The sequence below is a fragment of the Petaurus breviceps genome, unplaced genomic scaffold (genome assembly GCF_028583685.1).
Source record: "Petaurus breviceps papuanus isolate PSGF00001 unplaced genomic scaffold, PetGlider_PUasm1.0 186, whole genome shotgun sequence".
NCBI lineage: Eukaryota > Metazoa > Chordata > Mammalia > Diprotodontia > Petauridae > Petaurus > Petaurus breviceps.
Window position 1 is genome coordinate 25,884,151 of NW_027185798.1, and position 23,573 is coordinate 25,907,723.

General features: G+C 42.8%; 1 protein-coding gene across 1 annotated transcript in view; it reads right to left on the reverse strand.

The window, feature by feature from the left end:
- ASIC2 (acid sensing ion channel subunit 2) overlaps positions 1–23,573 on the reverse strand; it is a 370,223-nt gene that overhangs the window by 172,604 nt on the left and 174,046 nt on the right. The gene's annotated exons all lie outside the window — the stretch shown is intronic.

Here is a 23,573-nt window from a genome sequence, read left to right on the forward strand (position 1 = left end):
CCTTCCTTCCTTCCTTCCTTCCTTCCTTCCTTCCTTCCTTCCTTCCTCCCTCCCTTCCTTCCTTTTTTCTTTCTCTCTCTCTTCCTTCCTTTTTTCTTTGTTTCTTTCTTTCTTCCTTCCTTCCTTTCTTCCTTCCTCCCTCTCTCTCTCTTTTCTTTCTTTCTTCACTTTCCTTCTTTTCTTCCTCCCTGCCTTTTTTTCTTCCTTCCTTCCTTCCTTCCTTCCTTCCTTCCTTCCTTCCTTCCTTCCTTCCTTCCTTCCTTCCTTCCTTCCTTCCTTCCTTCTTTCCTTCCTTCTCTTTTTTTAAAGAAATCTTTCCTCCATCTCAGCACTACCTTCCTTAGGCCCCTGAGCAGATTCTAATTTGGACTCAAAAATTCTATTTTGGCCCCAGGCAAATGTTCATTTTTCAGGACTGAGACTGGTAATAATCAGCCTGATCTTTTCTATTCTGGTTCCTGAGAGCCCCACTACAAAGTGTTAGAGGCCTCTGGAGTGTGGGTTGGGGGTGGGATGCCCTCCATTGGCTGTTGCTGTTAGGGGTCTGAAGTCAACGTTCCTGATCCCACACAAAGCCATGTAGGGCATCCCTGGCCTGTCTTGGATTCTGATAGGCAGGTCGGAAAAGTCACGCTCTGAATTGGATTACACCTCTCCAGCACAGTGCATCATGCCCTCACAGAGCAGGCAACAGTGAGAAGGGGGCTGAGATGGGAACATTGTGTACAAGGTGAATCAGACAAAGGGGTTTTTTTTTCTTTTTCAACAGTGAGCTCTCCTCTAGAGCCTGAGAGGAGAAACATTTCTAAGCCTGGAACAGGAGAACAATGATAATGTTGACTTGTGTCCATAAGGACCTGACCTTGCATTTCTGCTTGATTATTTCCCATAAAGTCACTTTGAAGGAACTAGGGAATGCTAGAGTATGGGAGTTAGAAAGGACCTTTGAAGTCCGTAGTCCAATCCCCTCATTGTACAGCATGGGGAGGGGGCAGTCTTACTCAGAATACTTAGTCAGTGAGAGAGCCTGACATAAAACCTAGGTCTCCTGGCCCTCAGACATTCTACTCTACTCTGTCTTTTATTTTAGGGGAAACAAGGACTGATGAAAGAACTTTGAACTTGGAGGCAGAAGATCTGGGTTTGAATACTGTCTTTGCCATTTACTAGTAGGATCAGTGAATAAAATGCTGGGCTGGAGTCAAGAATATTTGAGTTCACATCCAGCCTCAGACACTTACTAGCTGTGTGTGAGTGAGAGTCATCTAACATCTGTTTGCCTCTATTTTCCCAACTGTAAAATGGGGCTAAAAATAAATAGCACCTACCTTGCAGGGTTCTCGTGAGAATGAAATGAGATATTTGTAAAGCACTTAGCACAGTGCCTTAGCATATGGCACTATATTAATGTTCTTTCCTCCCTTCCTTTTCCCTATAAGTTATGTGACCTTGGGCAAGTTATTTAAACTCTTTGGCCTTCAGTTTTCTTCGAAGTTGGGATTCAGTTAAAAGGCTGCACTTGAGGACCTAGAGGACCACATATGGCCTTGAGACCTTAGGCTCCTCACCCTTGGACTAGATGATTTCTAAGTCCTTTGTGGCTTTGATGTTCTGGAATTCTGTGACATGACAAATGCCAGAGACCTAAAGCTATCTGCTTAGCATCTTCATCTTTTTTCAATCACCCTCTAGGGAAGAACAGACCCAAACCGAATCTGACCTTTGGGTCTAATAGCTTATGATCTGAGCACTCAATCCCCAGCCAGGGTAGTAGTCACTGTAACTCACTTTTCCTTGTGCTAATGTAAAGAGGTCAAAAGCAAGCTCCTTTTTTGTTTTACTATAGATTCTTTCTGTTACTCTTCTTGGTCTCTTGGTCTCTTCTTGGAGCAATTACCGTGCTCCCCACTCCTAAAATGCACTCACTTATAAGCTGCATTTGATGGATATCCTGGCTAGCCTCCAAATTCTGGGTAAGGTCAAGGTAAACTGGCTAACCTTATGGGCTGCAGTGGGGAGGGAGGATTGGATAATGGAGGATCTTTCAAAAGAGTGAATTGCAACATGGTTGCAATCAATAAAGCCCCATCCTTGTTCCCTTGTAACATCTTCCTCTTCTCTCTAATAAGCCTTAATCCTTGTCACATTGCTACATTTATGGAGATGCGCAGGAGCTGTAATGGGAAAATAATGGTGTAGGGAGAGAGAAGAGGGGCAAAGGACTGGTCCATCTGCTCACACTGCTCCTCTATCCAACAAGCTTTGGCGGCCCCACTGCTTACTGCAGAACCTGAAAACTCTGTCTTGACATTCAAGGGCTTCCTTGATTTGCAGGTTTGAGGTCAAATTGAACTTTTCTCTCTTTTCCCCATTATAACCTTTCAGTAATTCTACGTTCCAGGTAAACTATGATTCTGTGAACTCCTTTCTGTTTATTTCCTGAGCTCAGCCCCAGCCCTCTCCAGCCTCCATCCCTATTTAACATCCCCCACCCCATGCCTAGAGTACATATCTCCATAAAGGCATTTTTTAAATCCTCCAGGTAACAACTCCTCCATGAAGCCTTCCTTGCTCCCCTCTCCCCCAAGAATTGAATTTTTGCATCACTGGAACCTTTCTTATGTATGTAATCATATTCTAATTTGTATTATATTTATGTGTGTGTTTGTGTGTGTATGTGTGTGTGTGTCTTTTAGTGAGTTTTTCAAGGACAGGGACTGTTTTGTATCATCTGTGTCTCCCCAGAACCTAGCACAGTACCTTGAAAACAGCTGTTGTTTGTTGTGTTGTTCAATTGCTTAATCGTGTCTGACTTTTCATGACCCCATTTGGGGTTTTCTTGGCAGAGATACTGGGATGATTTGCCATTTCCTTCTCTGGGTAATTTTACAGATGAAGAAACTGAGGCAAACAGGGTTCAGTGACTTGTCCAGGGTCACACAGCTAGTAAGTGTCTGAGGCTGGATTTGAACTCAAGAAGATGAATCTTGACTCCAGACCTGGCATGCTATACACCTTAGGCACTTAATAAATGCTTGCTGAATTGAAATGAATTTCAACGTATCGAAACAGAAAAACATCTTTATGTTTGTGCACCATTGTTTATTCTTTAAGATGATACTCATTCACTCCATCAAGGGATTTCTTTCCTATTGAAGTAAGAATGATCTATCTTATCAAGTCATTGTCCTCAAGGAGCTTACATTGTATTTGGGGGAAACAACACATACCATCTAAATACATACAGACACAGAATAAAGAAGTGATTTGGGGCAGTTACAAACAGCTGGGGGGATGATGAGAAATGACCTCATATAGTTGGTGATACTTGACTTGAGAACTGAAGGGAATCTAGGGTTACTAAGAGGTGGAAGTGAGAAAGGAATGCATTCCAGGTCTGTGTGTGTGTGTGTGGGGGGGGGGGGGCAAACTGGACAAAGGCACAGAGGTAGGAGATGAAATGTTGTATGCAAGGACTAGCCAAGAAACCATTTTGGCTGCAGTATAGAATCTGTGAAGAGGAGTGATATGCAGTAAGTACGGAGACGTAGACTGGGGCTAGATTGTGAAGGATTCTAAATGCCAAATGTAGGCATCTATGCTATATCCCAGGGGAAAGAGAGAGCTGCAGGAACTTTTTGCACAGGAATGAATGGGATGTTCAGGTCTGTCTGTGCTTTAGAAACGTCAGTGTGGTCGCTATATGGGATGGGTTGAAGAGGGGAGACAGGAGGCAGGGAATTCAATTAGGAAACCATTGCTATCATCTAGGAGAGAATGAGGGGCTAATCAACTATTGCTCTGGTTATGTAAATGGAGAAAAATTAAACATGCTGGACTTATGGTTTAGAGACCTGGGCTTTGATGCGTGACCACAGGCAAGTCACTGAACCTTCTTGCGCCTCAGTTTTCTCAGGGCATCTACTTATGAGTAGACTAAAAAAAACTTTGTTAACTTTAAAACTATACATAAATATCACTTAATAAGGGAAGTAGTGGGGCTCAGTGGGTTGAAGGCTGACCTGGGTTCCAGCCAAGACTTCAACATGTGCTCATTGGGTGACCACTGTCACCCAATCACCGAACCTTTCAGGTGCTCCAGGCATCTGGCCAAACTAGAAGTTACAGAGGAGTTATTATTTTGCATTGGTGGAGAGATTTTCCATGATGAGAGTTCCCAACACCAAACCAATCATAGATAGGGGCCAAAAAAAGGGATAGGGATGAATTATCCTTTAGCATGAAGAGAGAGACAGCATCTAGTGCAATTCAGCTGTGGAATGTTTCCCTCAGTTGCTTTAAATTTCCAGCTGCTCAATGAGATCTACATTTGTAGATTGAGAGCTTGCTAATTATTTTGTTTAAGGTAATTGCATTAATAGTTTCAAATGCTCATTAATTCAGAGAGATGTGTGACAGCTATCAGCTAATCACTGAAAGCCTTAGTGATTTTGAGAACTGACACACATTGTTCACATCACACTTACTTCAGATTGTCATTCTGTTTCTCTTTAACAGAATGCCTGACTGTTTAAATTTCAATTAAGGGTCTTTGGGAGCTTTCCCCTAAGATATCATCATTGACTTAAGTGCTTGAAAGTGAACATGACTGTGAGAAAGGGAGCTATTTCTTGCCATGGTGACAATAGGCTTCCACCCACCTGCCCAGCCCAGGTGCCTACAGCAGAGGTCCCAATTGGTTGCTATTCAGAGAATTCCAGAATTATAGGCTCATAGAACCCTATACCTGAAAGTGGGCAGGAGAGATTGTTTGACAAAGCCCTCTAACAATCATAGAATCACTAACTTTTGAGAGTTGGGAGAAAGGTTGATGGCTAGCTAATTCAACCCATACCCAAAAGGAATCCCCACCACACCATACTTATATCCCTGTAAGACTCAGCTTAAAGACCTCCCAAGGAAGAGGAAAACATCCCTCCCCTCAAGGCAGTCAATTTCACTTTGGATAGACATTTTGGCAACTCTTACCACTGCTCTGGGCCAAACTGGAGTTTAACCTTTCCTCCACAATGAAAACCCTTTAAATACTGGAAAAGAGTTGTCATGTATCACCCTGAATCTTTCTCATCCCTCTCCTTGAGTATTCTCTTTTCCAGTCTAAACACACCCAGTTCTTTTATTGTATTTAAAACATGTATTTAAAAGACCTGTCACCATATGGATTCCCCTCCTCTTCACATTCTCCAGCTTATCAATATCTTTCTTAGAGCGGATTACCCAGAACTGAATAGAATATTTCAGATAAGTTCCGATGAGGGCACAGTACAGGGGTGCTCACATCTCTCCCCTCCTGGAAGCTATGCCTTTCTTCATGCAACCCAAGATTGCTTTAGATTTTATAGATAGCACTTCACACTGCTGACTCACATTGGGTTTATAAGCCACCAAAACCCTGAGATATTTTTCAGAACAAATGCTGTCTCACTATGCCTCTCTGTCTTGTACTTGTGAAGAATTTTTTTTTTAACTCAAATATAAGACTTGAGTTTATCCCTACTAAATGTCCTCTTTTCAGATTCAGGCCAGTGTTCCAGTCCAGCAGTGTCAAACTCAAATAAAAATGGAATCTCTACTGGCCACATATTGACTTAGAAAACCTCAAATTAACATTACATTTCATTGGATTTTTATTTATTTTGTTAAACATTTCCCAATTCCATTTTAATCTGGTTGGGGCAGCACTTAGGAGTTTTGTGGTTGGGGGTTGATAATTTTGATATCTCTTCTTTAGGCCAGGGGTGGGGAACCTGCGGCCTTAATGCCACATGTGGCCTTCTAGGTTCTGGGGTGCTGTTTTCTGACTGAGTCCAAGTTGTACAGAACAAATCCTTTTATTAAGGGGATTTATTATGTAAAGTTTGCATTCAATCAAAGGGCTGCACTTGAGGACCTAGAGGGCTGCAGGTGGCATGGAAGCTGCAGGTTCCCCACCCTTGCTCTAGGCTATTTCACTCTGACTTTGTCATCCACTCTCTAAGTTATCCCTCCCTGCTTTTGTGTCATTTGGAAATTTGATGATAATGCCATCTGTATCTTTTTTGAAATAATTTATAAAGAGGTTAAAGACCATAGAAACAAACTGGGATGCCTGGGATATGCCATTGGAGACCTCCTGCCACTTAGATGTTGAACTATGAACATTACTTTTTAGGTCTAGTCATCTAACCAGTTGTGAATCCTTCCATTTCATTTTCACCTAATCTATATCTGCCTTTCTTATCTAAGGGATTATTATGAGATACTTTACAAAAAGTTTGCTATAACATCGATAAACTATACCCATACTAGTCCATCCCCTAGACTAGAGGCTAGGATCCTTAAGAGTAGAGATTATGTCTTATTTGCCTTTGTACTCCAAACACCAGCAATAATGATTCCTTCTCAGATTTCTGGAATGCTTTATTATGCACAAAGTCCTTCCCTCTCAAGAATGCTATGAGGCTGGTAACATATGCATTATCAAATCCATTTCTTCCACTTACTAACTGTGAGACCTTAGAAAAGTGATTTAATCTCCCTTGCATCTGAGAAGTCTTTTGGCTCTAGAACTGTGATCCAATTAGCCTATAGCTTTTCAAAGTGCTTTCAAACATATTAGCATTTTTCTTTCTTCCTTTTTTTTTTGTGTGTGTGTGTGTGGGAGGCAATCAAGATTAAGTGACTTGGCCAGGGTCACATAGTTAGTGGCTGAGGTCACATTTGAACTCAGGTCCTCCTGACTTCAAGGCCAGTGCTTTATCCACTGTGCCGTCTAGGTACCCTTAGCATTTTTCTTGCAACAACCTTTAAAATACTGTCTCACCAAGGATCATACTAATTAGTGCTGGAGCTGTCTCTAGAGCCCAGGGTTCTGGAGATTCCTAAGTCAGTGCCCCTTCCAACGCACAGGGAAACTGAGTTTCAGCAGGGTGAAATGACTTGGAGTCAAAGCTAGAAAAGCTAAACCTCTGGACCCCATATGCCATGCTGATTCTGTGCACTCAGCACAATAGGTACTTAATACATGTTTGTTGAATGACTGTGAATAGATGCATGAATTCCAGATTGGGGCAGGACTCGGTGCCAGCAAAGGTGTTGGACACTGAGATGTATCACTGACATTCTGGTTAAAGGGAACAGACAATTCTGTGTGGAGCAGGGAGTTCATACACAGTAGTAAGGGACAAGATTGGAAAGATGAATTTGACCTACGTTGCAGAGGGCCTCAAAAGCCGCAGAATTTGGACTTCAATGGTGGGCCATTGGAAGTTTTAGAGTACCACTGTTCAGCAGCCTTTTCATAATGAAAAAGCATTTATTAAATGTCAACCATGTGCCAAGAACTTTGCTAAGTGATGGAGACATGAATACAAAAATGAGACAGTTCCTGCCTTCATGGAGCTTACATCTAATATGGGGAGGGGTAGCCAGGGAAGAGGGCTTTGGTCTGTGGAATCACTGAGATGGTGAATAGAGCTGTAGGACAAGTGGCTGCCACACCCTTTCCAGAAGTAATAGTAGTGTCGCAGATTCCTATTGCCACAGGAAGGGGTCAAAAATGGAGTTAAGGTGTGGGGTAGCAGGGCAGATATGGGGGAACAATAGGGATTCCAGAGCCACCAAGGACAGAGACTGCTCCTGGGGAATTATGGGAAGGGGGATAAGGTACTTCTCATGGATGCTAGAAAAGGTATAGTTGCTAGAAAGAAGTATTCTGTTTCAAGGATTTCTATTTAATTATTCTTGCTAACCATGTGCTAAGCTCAGCTGCTCCTAACTGCTAAAGAAGAATAAGGCTTGTGAGGGCGGTCTAAATTGTGCCCTGGGGCAAAATCACTACAGCCCCACCCTAGTTACAGCTCAATGTATACTATAACAAGAAGCTTGGGTGCTCTGCCTCCACATTTGGTGGAGCAAAAAGACATATTCTAAAACATATATAACTGTAGTACATTGGATCGAAAATGAACTCTGAAATTACCCTAATAAATGGATTTCAAAAAGCACACATTTATTCTACTCTGTAAACATATCGGTGTATAAATATGTATGCAGAAAAGAGCCTTTTTGGAATATAAAGTACATCTGGTAGAATTCCTTAAAAAATGGAAATCTTTATACAACTACTAGCTTCTCCCATAAACCTTACTCGAAGCATGTGAACTCTCTGCTAATTACTTGTCCTGTTAATTAAAAAATAAATCCCCATAAATTTTATAACAGGTGGTTGTGATGCTAGAATGGAAGCTGAAACTTGTGTGTAATTATTGAGCAGCTTATTTGCATTTCAGATTGCTTGGGGGGACACTGAAGGCTAAGCTTCCAATCTCCTGTCTTTCACCTCCACTCACTGGCTATGTTGGATGGAGATTAGCAGGAGACAGCTGGCATTTCTCTTCTCCCTGAGCATCTCCAGTCTGGGGCTGGGGTAGGGCTGGGAAGCTCCAATTAGTTTCCAAGGCATTTCATATCAGGGCAGAAATAGGGCCAGTTGCTTCAGGAGGTTTGAAACAGAAAGTCCATTGTTTTTAGCAACAGAGGCAGGAGAGTCCAGTCTCAAAGCTAATGTTGGAACCCTGCAGGCTGGGCCAAAGAGGCAGCAAATATGCTCTAACAAAAGCAGATACTCTGGGTGTCTCTTCCCATCCAGGTGCAGCAGCAGACTTTACTCAACCGGTGTCTACCACAGGCAAGTCAAATGCCTTTTTACATTGAATCCTATTTCTTCACTGATTTCTACTATCATATCAGATATCTGTTACCCACACTTGACATTGATCTTCAATTGGCAGAGAAAGTTCGCACTTTGGATGGAAGATTTTCTATCTATTCCCTTTTCCCCTGAACCTCTCCATAAAGTACTTAATGATTTGTAGAAGGAGACTTAAATAAATGCTGTAGGGGTGCTTGCTGCTTCAAGGAACCCTTGAATAAAGAGTAAGTGTCCTGTAATGAGTGAACAGGGCTGGATACCAGGTCCAGTCACTGTGTCATCTGGAACTGTGTCATCTGGAACAAATTATTATATCTTTCCTTCTCTGGAAAAATGATGGGATCAGACCGGATCTCTAAGGTTCCTTTCAGCCTGAACATTCTATGACAAGAATTATTAGACTATATTCATGGTGGCAAGGAATATGTCTTAGCTAAACTGTGGATCTCCCCCCTTGGTGCCTAACACAATGTTGTGCATATAGTGGGCACTTAATAAATGCTTATAGAAACCAAAGAATTTTTACAAAGTGAACAGTCACTTCTCTGCTGAATTATGTGTAAGATAGTCTTGCATTTCCATAAATTTTCTTTTGTCACTCCTATCCCCAAATGGGGAGTACCTGTATTCTGAATTTATAGAACTTTAGAATAATTTAGGACAAATCAGTTATCTGGAGAGCAGCAAATCAAAGAATCCCATCTCCTGACTCCTGGTCCAGAACACCTGGTAATACAACAATAATTTCTTACCCATAAGAGAAATCTAGGTCCACCTAATGCATAGGATCTTGAATGCCTATGTATTCAGAGAACGTTAGTAATCAAAGGATTATAGTAGGTTCCAAGAAAACAAGAAGTGGAAATGATATAGGAAGGTGGAATTTACCTTAATATAGCAAAGAAAACAAAGTCTTAATAATGAGCACTGTCCAAAAATGGAACCACCCCCCACACTGGAGGTTTTCAAACCTAGATGGTCACTGTCCCAGGTATTAGAGCAGGAATTCCTGCTTTGGAATGGACTGGACTAGATAAGTGCCGAGTCCCTTTTACGACATGGAGCTTTTGTGATTGTATAACATATATCTTTGGGTATGGGGGATGGGTTCTTCAAGAAAAGTTGTTGCTGTGTGTTGGAAGGGCCACTGGCTTAGGAATCTCCAGAGTTCTAGCGACAGCTCCAGCACTAATTAGTATGGTCCTTGGTGAGATACTTAGTATTTTAAAGGTTGTTGCAAGAAAAATGCTAAGGTAGCCAGACGGCACAGAGGATAAAGCACTGGCCTTGAAGTCAGGAGGACCTGAGTTCAAATCTGGTCTCAGACACTTACTAGCTGTGTGACCCTGGCCAAGTCACTTAAGCTTGATTGCTTCCTCCCTTCCTCCCCCCCCCAAAAAAAAAGGAAAAAGAAAAATGCTAATATGTTTGAAAGCACTTTGAAAAGCTATAGGCTAACTGGATCAGATGGCATCAAGTCCAAATGGCTCCTTCTGCTGATGAGGAAACAGGCAAGGGAGGTTAAATCACTTTTCTAAGGTCCCACAGGTAGTGAGTGGCAGAAGCAGGATGTGAAATGGAAATTGCATTACAAGCCTAAAGGATTTTTATGAAAACTATAAATCTTTTATTCTAGTGTAGATTTTTAAGGGCTTTGCAGAATTGGAAGGAGCTATACAAATCATTTGGTCCACCTACTTTACTTAACAGGTATGAAGAAGGCTCAGAGGACTTGAGAAACTCCCCCAGAGTCACAGTATTCTCTGTGCACGCGGGGACCGGAACCTTCATCGCTAGGTCCATAATCCCATATTCTTCTTCTTGTTGGTATTCAGATGCGTCAGCCACGGCTAACTCCCTGTAAACCCATTTGGGGTTCTCTTGGCAGAGAGGCTTTACTTCTCCAGCTCATCTTACAGATGAGGAAACTGAGGCAAACAGGGGCAAGTGACTTGCCCAACGTCATGCAGCCAGCTTCGAATTCAGGAAGAGGAGTCTTCCTGACTCCAAGCCTGGTGCTCTATCCATTGTACCACCTAGCTGTCCCCTGTATCCTTCTACTACATGGCATTAGGAGATAGTTTTTTTTTCCCTCACCCTTGTGTAGCTTTCTGCTGCATTTGACTATTGACAACCACATTCTCCCAGATACTCTTTCTTGTCTGGGTTTTCCAGGCAGCAGTCTCTTCCAATTCTCCTCCTGCCCATCTGACCTTTCCTTCTCCATCGCCATTGCTGGATCATCATCTACATTGTGTCCCCTAACTTTGGCCCTTCCCAAGATTCTGGCTGGGGCCTCCTTTTCTTCTCCCACTATATTCTCTCTCACATCTCATCAGGACCCATAGATGTAACTACCATCTCCTTGCAGGTGGCTCCTAGATAGACATATATGGTCCCATTCTTTTCCCACACTTCAGTCCTGAATCACCATTGCTGATTGGATATTTTCAACTGGACATTCCAAAGACATGAAACTCAATATGTCTGAAAAGGGATTGATGATCTTTCTCCCTAAACCTGCCCCTCCTCCAGACTTTACCCCCTATTTCTCCAGAAGGGACCACTGTCCTTTCATTGCTTCTGGTTTGCAATCTTGGCAATATCCTTGACTTCACATGCTCCTTCATGCCATATATCTAATTGGTTGCCGAGACTCAATTCTCCTTCATAATATTTCTTGCATTTCTAAGCCCTTCTCTCTACTCACACAGCTAAATTCAGGAACCCATCAGTCTCTCACCAGATTCTCCTAATTGGTCTCCCTGACTCAAGCCTCTCACCACTCCAGTCCATACTCTCCATTGCTGTTAATTTTCCTTAAGTGCAGATCTGACCCTGTGACTCTCCTATTTGACTGGTTCCAGTGGCTTTCTATTGCCTCTAGACTAAAATATAAGCTCCTCTCTCTAGCTCTTAAAGCTCTACACAACCTGGCCCCAACCTATCTTTCCAGCCTCACTGGACATTACTCTGGGATCCAGCCAAACTAGCTGTTTTTTGTTCCTCACACACAACATTACAACTTAGCTCCCAATAGCTATTCCTCTGCCTGGAATGCAGTTTCTCCTTGTCTTTCTTTGCCTCAAAGAGTCCCTCTCTTCCTTTAAGGTGAAGTTCAGGCCCCTTTCCTGATTTCCCAGCTGCTGGTGCCTTCTCTCCCATTGTATCTTGAATTTAATTACTTAGAGCGTGTGTACATAAGGATTTGTTAAATTTATATTTACGTTGCATTCATTTTATATGTACTGGTTTTTTCCCTGGTGAAGGTGTTTATTAAATACCTGTTGACTGGTTGATTTATTATACCACCTGTCTCCTGGTTGTAGAACTGAAAATTATAAGCCAAGAAGCTGGACTAAATAACCCTTAGCAAGAGAGAAAAAGTAGGGCAAAGGAAAGAAGCCTTCATTTGGAATCAGAGGAACCAGTCTCTGTTGCTTACTCCCAATGGCACCTTGGAAGGAGGGAAACAAGCATTGATGAAGCAGTTGCTACATGTCTGGCACTATGCCAAGCACTTTACAAATATTATCTTATTTGATTTTTATGCCAGCATGGAGAGGTAGTTGTTAATATTATCCCCATTTTGCAGTTGAGGAAACTGAGGCAAACAAGGACTAAGTGACTTGCCCAGGGTCACATAGCTGATAAATCTACGAAGCTAGTTTTGAACTCAATTAAGTTTTCCTGGCTTCCTGTATTATCTTGGTACCTAAAGTGTCTTAGGCAAGTACCTCTTTGGGGCTGTTTTCTCATTTGTAAAATGAAGATGTTGAACTAGATGACCTCTAAGATCAGACAGCTAGATGGCACAGGGGATAGTGTGTGGGACCTGAATCAGGAAGATGAGATTTCAATCAGCCTCAGATATTTACTAGCTAACTTCTGTCTTCCTCATTTTCCTCATCTGTAAAATGGGGATAATAATAGCACATACTTCATAGGGCTCTGGTGAGGATCAAATGAAATCATATTTGTAAAGCACATTGCAAACATGAAAGTGCTATATATAAATGCTATGATCATTACCGCTATTATTATTAATTATTCCTTCCCAGCTCTAGGTGTATGATGCTATGTTCATTTGATCTAGCCCAGTACTTAGGGTTGGGAATCTGGTAACTGACTAAACTGCCCAGGACAGATGTCTGCACTCTCCTTGAAAGTCTCCAGGAGAGAGATGCCATGGCTTTTTCCAGCACCAGCCTCACTGTCCCTTCATGGTGGTTGGGTGCTCCCAAAGCCATGGTCTCCATCAGAAGCCAGATTTCTGCAAGCCAACAGAAATAGAATCTGCAAAGCAATTAAAGCTGGAGGAAGAGGGCACATAGTGGTGGATAAAATCACAGTTATTTGGAACTCTGAAAGCTTGAGGCATTGGAAGAAGGTCTAATAACCTCAGAGCATGCTACTGTTTGGATTCCTAGGGCTCTCAATAACAGCTGACCCTCACTGCTCCTCATTGTTGGCCATGTTCACTTTCCGTTAATAATCCTGATACCTTATGGTAATTTGGGAGTCAGAGACTGGGTTGCCTATTGTTTATTAGAACAATAATAAGGCTGGAGTAGAACTAAATTGCAGATAGCTGAGGCAAATGTGTTTATTAGGAGCACTCAGAAGCTATAGACAAAAGGTGAAAAGGCTGAAATGACCCTGGATGCAAGTCTGGGTGTGCCTCCCTGGTGTTCTCCCCCTCTAATCAACTCAGAAGGAGCATGAGGAATTAATAGTAGAGAGCAGCAGGCGTTTATTCCTTTCTATCATGATGTGGGTGCATTTGCAGATGTGCTCAGTGGAAGGCAGCTGTTGTTCCAGTCCCCTACAGCTTGGCTTCTGAGATTTGCCTAGGTAATGGGGAATAAGGTTGTTGAAGAATGATTACTCCTTCTCTGGGCTAGAAGTCCTTCCCATCTGGAGTAATTTGCATGAGCCTGGGTTTCGGAAGGCAGCTAGGTGGTACAGTGGTAGAGCCAGGAAGACTCATCCTTATGAGTTCAAATCCAGTCTCAGACACTTAGTAGCTGTATGACCCTGAGCAAGTCACTTAACCCTATTTGCCTCAGTTTCCTTATCTATAAAATGAGCTGGAGGAATAAATGGCTAGCTACTCTAGTATCTTTGCCAAGAAAACCCAAAATGGGGTCATGGAGAGTTGGAAGCTACTGAACAACAAAAAGTATATATTCTATTAGGGCATGTGACATGTGAACTAATGAGTGTGTGAGTGTGTGTGTGAGTGTGTGTGATATAGAAAGGGTGTGCCAAAAGTCTTAAGTGAGTTTTCTGTTTTCAGAGACTAATAGGGAAGGCAACAGCCATTTTAAAAGCATCTATGATGTGCCAGGCACTTTATATAGGCTACATATGCTAAGCACTTTACAAACGTCATCTCATTTGGCCCCCCACAAACAATCCTGGGAGGTAGATGCTGTGATCATTCCCATTTTATGGATGAGGCTACCGAGAAAAACTGACATGCCCAAGGTGATACAGGTAGTAAGTGTCTGAGGCCATATTTGAACTTCCTGACTCCAGGCTCCATGTACTGTGGAGCCCCCTAGCTGCCATGTAGGAAGGGGAGTAATATGAAATAACCCTAGAAAAACAGGCTGTGTATTGACTGTAAGCGGCAAGCTGATGACTTGTCCAAGGTCACAAAATAAGTAGAAGAGACAACTTTTTAAACTGGGCCCACTGAGTCTAAATTAATTTTCATCTCAAACAGGCTGGATTAACTGTGTAGATTCTGTCCCTTTAACAAGTCCTGTCAAGTGACATTGATGTCTTCTCTTTATGAATGAATGAATGGGTGGATGAATGGATGGAGGATGGGTGGATGATAAAACACTTATTAATGCTTTTATATGCCAGGCACTGGGTTAAGCCATGGGTATACAAATACAAACAATTAAGTTTACATTCCAATGTGGGGCAGAGGAAGGGGACATAGGTAGATGGGAAAGGAGGCAGAATGGAAAAGTTCAGAGAGGGATGGGGAGGTCTGGTTCTGGACAAGAGAAAGGGAATACTGAGATTATCAGAGGGAAGAGTCAAGGATCTGCCCAGTACATCAATTGGCACAGGCTGGGTAGCTGACCTAGTATGATGAATGACTGAGTAGGTGATTTGAGATGAAAGAGATGCAGTAATGTTTTCATGCTCCAGACACCGTTATGACCAAAGCTGCCTAGAGTGGATAGACTTCCAAGTCTCAGGAGGGTTAGCCCATTTTTTTCACACTCGTGTTTGGTACTAACTACTTTCATGACAGCCAAAGCAGCTGGACAGTCCTATGGAAGTTGGTTGTAATGAAGTGCCATGATTTTTGACAGATCAGCATTCTTTAAATCTAGGCCACTCCACTGAGGATGCCAAGAAATCACTGTCCTTCCAGAACCCAGGTAGACAATGTTCCCCGAGATTCTTGGAGCAAAGGTCATAAGGGGATAATTGGATTTTGGCAGCACATTCTTACAATCCCTGGCCTCCCGGGGGTGGAATTCTGGAGTGAATTGATTCAGTGCTAGAGGATGGATGAGTGAGTGAGTGAGTGTGTGTGTGAAAAAGGTGAGAAATGATACATGAGAAATAGGGAAGAGATGCTCACCCCCTTATTTGGAATAGGGGTGGAGACCACACAATCTCCCTGCTGGGCAGGATGCCAAAAATCCTTGCTGACCTTTAGAGTGAATTGATCGAGGAATCATAGGCTGTTCAGTGGTGGTCTAAACTACCCATCCCCTTGACACAATTCCAACTTGTGGCACTATGTTAAATCTATGTCTGAACGATCTGTCTTTTCCAGAGACTGTCCTGATAATTAGGTGTGACCTCCAGTGGACAGACTGCAAAGTAGATCTAAGTTTTTATGGATCTGAATTTCTCCCTGATTCTCCATCCCCCATCCCAACTCAAGAGGACAATTCTAAGTGACGACAACTTTTGCCTGAGCCCTTCCTAACTTCCTATACCATGATCACGTCCTCATTTCTTCTTCAATCTCCTTCCTTGCCATCCCCTCTGGCTCATTAAGCATCTTGTGAATCTGATTCTAGGTATTTCAGGGGATCACCTTCAAGAAATTAAAAATCATTTGGGATAAAAGCATAATGGGGTGATGGGGATGAGCAAGTAATATACCCCAGAACCTTTCAGCAGATCACAAGGCTCCTTTACCCTGATACCTAAGAATCACAGAAGTTTAGAGCTGGAAGGAACATCAGTGACCATCAGGTACCCCACTACAACATGGCCCTCTGCTTGCAGACTTTGGGAAGAGGGGGGAATCCCCCATTTCTTGAAGCGTCCCATCCCACTGTTGGACAGCTCAAAATCTTAGGAAGTTCTTTCCTGATATTAAGGTTAAATTCACCTTTTAGCAACTGCCACCCACTGCTCTTGGACCAAGTAGAGCAAGATGAGACCTTTATCTTTATGGCAGCCTTTCAGATATTCATGAAAAATCAGAGTCTGGTCTTCTGCAGACAAATCATGTCCATTTCCTCCAAATGATATCCACATACCAAGAACCCAAGAACATATATCGTCCTGGTTCCCACCTTCTGGGGACTCCAGCCTATCAATGTTTTTCTTAAATCACAGCATTTAGAACTGAACACCATATTACAATCTTTCCAACAAGTGATCGTTTAATCTGAAGTCCTCCAAGGAGGGGGAACTTACGACCTCTGGAGGCAGCCCATTCCACTTTGGGACCACTTTAAGAGTCTAGAAACTTTAACTCCTCTCTTTCTACCCATTGCTGGTTCTGGCCTCTGGGACCAAGTCTAATCCTCGCTGATGACAATCCAAATAAACATATTATTTATGTTCTCCCTGAGGATAATTAAGGCCAGGGAATGTATCAAATGTGTAAGCTGGAAGGACCTTAGCAGCCATCTCTTGTAACCCCTCATTTTTACAGATGAAGAAACTGAAACCTGAGGAGATTTAGTGGCTTATCCAAGACCACAGGTGTTAGATGATAGCTACAGAATTTTAGCCCATGTCCTCAAATCTTGCACATTTTATCTGATTTTCCTATAAAAATGTCTTGGAATAAAGCTGTTCTAACTGTCTGGAAGAGTAACATTTAACTTTTAGATTTCACAGACATTGTTCTTGACCACAAATATATATGTGGGCTGTCGTTTCAGGAAGCTAGATGGTATGGTAAACCTGAAATAAAAAGACCTGAATGTAAATCCTGTACTTTAGCTAGCTTTGTGACCCTGGGCAAGTCATTTAAACTCAGCCTCAGTTTCCTTATCTGTAAAGTGGGAATAATGCACCTCCCTCACAGGGTTATTGTGAGAATCAAATGAGAATAACTTTGTGAGTGCTTTGCAAACTTTATAACCATAGATAAATGCTAGTTGTTGTTACCATGGCTACTACTACTGCTACTTACTACTAGTTACTATTACTACTACTTTAACTCCTACTACTTACTATTACTATTGCTGCTGCTGCTCTCCTCCTCCTCCCCCTCCTCCTCTTCCTTTTCCTCCCCCTCCTCCTCCCCCTCCTCCTCCTCCTCCTCCAGGACCTATCCCGAAGTCCTCTTAGGCATGCCAATTATCTGTATTCCTGTGTCCCCCTGGTATAATCTCTTGCTGGTTCTATATTATGATGGAGGAGAAAATGAGAATGAAAAAGAGACCAACAGGATTTTAAGCTGCAAGGTGCCATAGGAATCATTTAGTCCAACATCTTCATTTATAGATGAGGAAACTGAGACCTGAAGAAAGGAATGACCTATGATCATAGGGTCACAGATATAGATGTGGAAGGGACTTTGCAGCTTATCAGGTACAACCTTCTCATTTTGCAAATAAGGGATCTGAAGCCCAGCACCACATGGTAGTAGGCAGCAGATCTGATATTGGAATCTACCTATGCTGACAGGAGAACCAGAGCTCTTTCCCCTTTACAAGGCTGGCTCCACAGTTGTGCTACTCTGGAAATCAAATTAAAAAGGTGAGTCTGGAATGTCAAGTCCCATAGCAGTGAAGTATGGGAAAGTAAAAGCTGTGATAGTGTGGGTAGGGCAAGGCTAGCTGGAGTTGGTTTAAGCTGTGGGGATAACCAGAGAGCCTAATTCAGGCTGGTCTGCAAGACTGCCCAGCTTCTCAATTTAATACGTGCTTCTCCAGGCAGTTGGTGGTACAGTGGATAAAGTGCTGGGCCTGGAGTCAGCAAGACCTTAGTTCAAAATTGGCCTTAGACACTTACTACCTGGGCAAGTCACTTGACCTCTGTCTGCCTCAGTTCCCGTAACTGTAAAATGGAGATAATAATAGCACCTACCAGCCCTAGAACCAAATGAGATCATATTTGTAAAGCACTTAACACAGGTCTTGGCATATCATAGCAATGCTTATTACCTGCCCTGATCCCCTTCTTCAAATACTCAGGAAGAATAGGATCCTGGGTAATACAGTGAGGACGAATCCAGATCACAGCTGAAGCAACAGCATTCCATTAAGCCTGGATTTGCCAAAAGTATTGGGTGGCTCATTCAGAGAATGAAAGATTTGGCTCCAATACTTGAGAAATAGCAATGATTTGTTTGTTTCTTCTGCAGCAATTGGGAAAAAGACACTGATTTTGAATTTTTCTTTTTTTTACTTTGAGTCCTTTCACTTGACAATGAACTAAACATCCAGGTAGAGAGTGTTGGGGATATTTATTCATTCACTCACTGTAATGGGAATGTAAATTTTTAAGATCTTCCCTGCCCCTAGGCTAAAGTGCACCAGGAGCTTGAGGTGGGAGGCTTGTTTTTCAGTAGATACTTCTTGATTGGCCACTGAGTCAATAAGGTTGTTACATTCTCTGAGCCAGGAGAAGGCTATATAAGCCCTGATGTGTAGCTTTGTTTGGGGGCCCACTTTGAGAAGCGTTCTGTGATTTGATGAAACTCTGGGCTAGCCGTTGTCCAGAGCCCCCCGGCTTTGAAACCAGATGTTGTTTGGTATGGATGTAACGGTTGGACAGATTGGAAAACTGTCTACTTGATCTGTTTCTGTCTTGATAATTCTGTCTGTATATTCTGAAGTTCGGGGTGCTGACCTCTTTCCCCTGAACTACGTAAATGATACATGTTTGACTGATTAACCCATTTTGAGTTGCTTTCCTTTATCAAAGCAGATCCAAGAACCTGTGTGATCAGCCACCCTGGGGATGCTGGGGCGCTTGCTGCTACACTCACTCACTCCCCATGCACCCAACCCACATTTATCAAGCACTTCTAGGTGGAAGACAGTGCTAGGATAATAAGGGGTTGATCCAGGGACTCCGGATGCCTGGAAAATGGTGGTTTTCAGAGCCAAGACTCGGAGAGAACAGGACTGAGGAAGTTTCTTGCTGGTCCCAGAGTGAGGTTCTTTATGAAAGAGCCTTGAGTATGCTAACAATTTTAGCTGAGTCAGAACCTGAAAGGTTCAGAGACTCAAGCTAACCAGCAGAACAGTGTTCCTGACCACAGGCTTAGTAAGCCCTGTGGGGAAATATGCCCTCCAGAAATTAGTCTTGGTGAACTCAGTGGAGACGGATGCCCACTGGAGAGCAGGATCAGTGAGCCAAGCAGAATGATGTGCCTAACCCAAACATCTTATCTACTAATGAGCAGCTCAGGGACATTGCCAAGAAGACATCAAGTTCCCTTCAGTGTCAGAGGTGTGATTTGTCCATCTATGTTGCATTCCCCACGTGTGATCTCTGTACTTGTTCACTTTCCCTTTGATGGTGTGAATATTGGTGGGAGAGTAGAATCTAAGTTTATGGGAGCCTTCTCTATTACAAATTTTCTAATATGCCTTAAATATCTACATAAATACTTATTGTACACATACTTTCTTACTATCCACTTAAGTATGTAGGCTCTTTTGCTTGAAGCTAATTGTATCCTGTTGGCTGACTACTGAAAAGTAAACACTAGTGGGGGCTTATGAGCTATACTTTTAAAAGTGAGGGTCCAAAGGATACTTCTAGAGGATACATCCTGTGAATGCATTGGTAGAAGTGAAGGAAGAGTGTTCCTGGGGTACTACACTATGTACGTGGATGAGATTAATAAGACACAGTCTTTGCCTTCTACAGATTTCTGTGCAGTGAAAATGGGCCCTTGCTTCTTGAGATGAAATTCTTTGCAAAGAGTATGAACCTCATTTGGTGTCTGTACTAGAGAAGTCATAACTAAGGACAGTAATTGCCTTGTCTTCCCTTTCTTTCCTGCCCTTTTCTCATCACACTCAGTGACGCTGCTTTCATGGAGTTTTGACATTCAAAATCTGACCTGTATGAGAATATCAACTCATAGAATGGCAGGACTGGAAAAGAGCTTAGAGATCCTTTAGATGGGTTCTTAACCTGGAATCTACCTTTTAAAAATCTATATTGATAATTTGATTTCAATACAATTGTTTCCCTTTGTAATTCTATGTATTTTATTTCATGCATTTAATCAATAAACATTCAAGCAGTCGATAAACATTTATTAGGTATCTGCAATGTGCCAGGCACTGTGAGAATGGGTCCCTATGCTTCCTCTGACTGCCAAAGGGGTCTATAATTCAAAAAAGCTGCTTCTTCACTTCATCCTACCAGCAGAAGCCACGCCTGGAAGGATCTACCCCCTTGGAATTTACTGGGGCCAGTGAGGCCACCTAGTTCCCCCTCTGCCCCTCCTCTCTTTGATGATCAGTCCTGTCTGACTTTTTGTGACCCCGTTTGGGGTTTTCTTGGCAAAGATACTGGAACAGTTTTAGAGTATGTAGAATACTGTGAGAATTTCTTTTGCCTGCTCATTTTACAGATGAGGAAATTGAGGCAAACAGGGTCACATTCTGAGGCCAGATTTGAACTCAGGAAGATAAATCTTCCTGACTGCAGGCCCAGAGTTCTATCCACTGGGCCATCCAGCTGCCCCTGAACTACAGAGAACCATAATCAACACGTACATTGTTTCTGGAAAGAGTGCTCCATCACCTCGGTTACCTTGCACTTCAAAACTCCCTCAGCTGCCATTCTCCCTTTCCCCATTTGAATGTAAGCTTCTAGAGTGCAGAAACCATCTTTATTGTGTATTTGAACCCATAGTGCTTAGCGCAGGGCTTGACACACGCTGGTTTAGTCACATCCAACTCTTGGTGAGCCCGTGGAACAGAGGACATCAATGCTGTCCACAGGGTTTTCTTGCCCAAGATGCTGGGATAGTTTGCTATTTCATTCTTTAGTGGTTTAAAGCAAACAGAGGTTAAGTGACTTGCCCAGGGTCACACAATTAGTGAATATCTGAAGCTGAATTTGAACTTAGATCTTCCTGACTCCAGACCCTGTTCTCTATCCACTCTCTAACCCACTTAGCTGTCTCTGCTGACATATAGTAAGCACTTCATAAATGCTTTTCTTTCATTCATTTATTCAATCAATCATTCCAATGTTTGATATCTCTAATTCTCTCCCAGGACATCCTGTAGTCAGTGCTATTGATACAACTATTAATCGTCTGTAAAGATTTGGTGGTGGCCTTTTTTTTTTTGGGGGGGGGGTGTGGAACATGAAGCAGACCATCCTTTAGAAGAGTAGTTTTGCTTCCTTGCTGATTTTTGTTCTGCTCTAGGAAGGCTACAGGGCCCTGGTAGAGAAAGAGCACATTTCTGGAAGCTAAGAATTACAGAGCCAACAAAATGGGCTCTGTTCCCATTGGTGCTGGAAACACACATTGTCATTAGAGCAGAGGAAGGTGGGAAGCCTTCCAAAAAACCTAAGTGCAGCCAAGCTTTCCTTTTAGTAAACTGTTTGGCAATTTTTATTCACCTGAAAAGTGCGTTCAGTGAAACGCTTGGGAGAGCTCTCTAAATGCCCGAGGCCTTCACGATCAAGAGGGTAGTAAGGTCTAATCCCTCCCTGCTTTGGTGGAATCCAATGTAGGAAAATTGGGGCTCACCAGATAGATAAGTGAAAGAAGGTTGGTGATTCACATGAGATGGGTTCCTTTAAAGGTGGGTTCTTGTGGCACAGCAAGTGCTGGTGTCTGATCATTAGCTATTTGACAGACAGGCTATGGAGAGGGCGGGCCCCTAAGGAGCAACCACTGCCAAATGAGGTTCAGGGCAAAGTGGCTCTGACACTGTGATAGAGGGCAGAGAGAAAACTGGACTTGGCTTACAAAAATTCAGCAAACATGCAACTTCCAGGAAGGTGCCCATTGCTCTTAGAGAGGTCCATGGACCTCATACTTAGCCCTTTACCTCTGTGTTCCCTCAACTGCTGGTAGGGTTGATAATGACAACCTCTATCCCTCTCTCCTTCCCTCCCTCCCAGGAGATAATGGGCATGCATGGGAAGCTTGTTGGAAAGCATATTAATGATTGCCCACATTTCTGGAACACTTTCTACTTTTTTACAGGGCTTTCACAGGCATTATCACATTGGATCATCTCAATAACCCTGTGAGGTGAGAAGAAAAGGTATAATTACTCCCATTTTATAGACAGAGAGGTCAGATGATTTACTCAAGGTCACAGAGTCATTCACTCAGTGGCAAAAATGGGATAAAAAATTGTGTAGGATATGAAAGGGCAAATTGAGTCTACTTCTCTCTACACTGTGACAAGGAGATGCTCCATTGAGAAGTCAACCCCAGTCTGTCTGACACATGAAAGGCCTGAAAGCCCCTTAGTCAACAGCTCCTCTCTCCCATTTTCTAATTTCCATTAATAGCACTGCTATTATCTCAGCTTCCTATGTTTAAAACTTTGGGGTTGGAGGTAGGGAGGGAGCAGGGAGGTAAACTTTGATTCTTTCCCATCCCTCACTGCTCCTCTCTAATCAGTTCCCAAATCCTCTTGCTTCTGTCTCTACAATAGTCCCTATTTCTGTCCCTGTCTGCTGCTGCACCCTATGGACCATGGGATCTTGCTGTATTCCCAGGACTAGAGATCATATTTTTGTCTTTTAGACATGTTTTTTTTTCAGTCATATGACTCTCTCTGACACCCTTTTTGGATTTTCTTGGCAAAGATACTGAAATGGCTTGCCATTTCCTACTCCAGTTCATTTTATAGGTAAGTAAACTGAGGCAACCAAGGTTAAGTGACCTGGCTAGGGTCACACTGCTAGTGTCTGAGGTCAGATTTGAACTCAGGAAGATGAGGCTTCCTGATTCCAGGTCTGGCACTCCATCCACTGCAACACCTAGCTTCCCTAGGTGATCATGCCTTGGGAGATTTAGTCCTATTAGCTCTGGACTAACACACTAAGGCCTGAGTTGTCCTGACTAGTGAGTACACCACATAGACCATTACATCTTATTAACTCTAACCAAACTTCATATTTCACCTTGGCCTTATTTTTTCCACCTATCCTATGAATACACACATACCCTCTCCCTTCTCTTTCATCCCCCACCTTCTTTCCAAGTCTGGAACTGTAATCAAAGCAACATTGCTATTGCTACTAGAAAGGTCATGTCAATCAATTCTCCTATGGAGAGAACTCACCACATCTCCATGACTTCTCAAACCAAAACATCCTTCCCTGTCCACCATTCCCCCTTATGGGTTGTATTCCTTTTAGAATATAAGCTACTTGGGAGGAAGGGCTGCCTGGCATTTGTATTTGTATCCTCAGGGTTTAGCACAGTGCTTGGCATCTAATAAACCCTTAGTAAATTGCAATCTCAATCTCAGTTTCTCTCTCTCTCTTTCTCTCTGTCTCTCCCTCTCCCTCTCTCTCCCCCTCTCTTCCTCTCTCCCTCCCCTTCCTTCCTCTCCCTCCCCTTCTCTCCTCTCTCTCTCCTTCCCTCCTCATCTCCTCCCCTCCTCATCTCCTCCCCTCCTCATCTCCT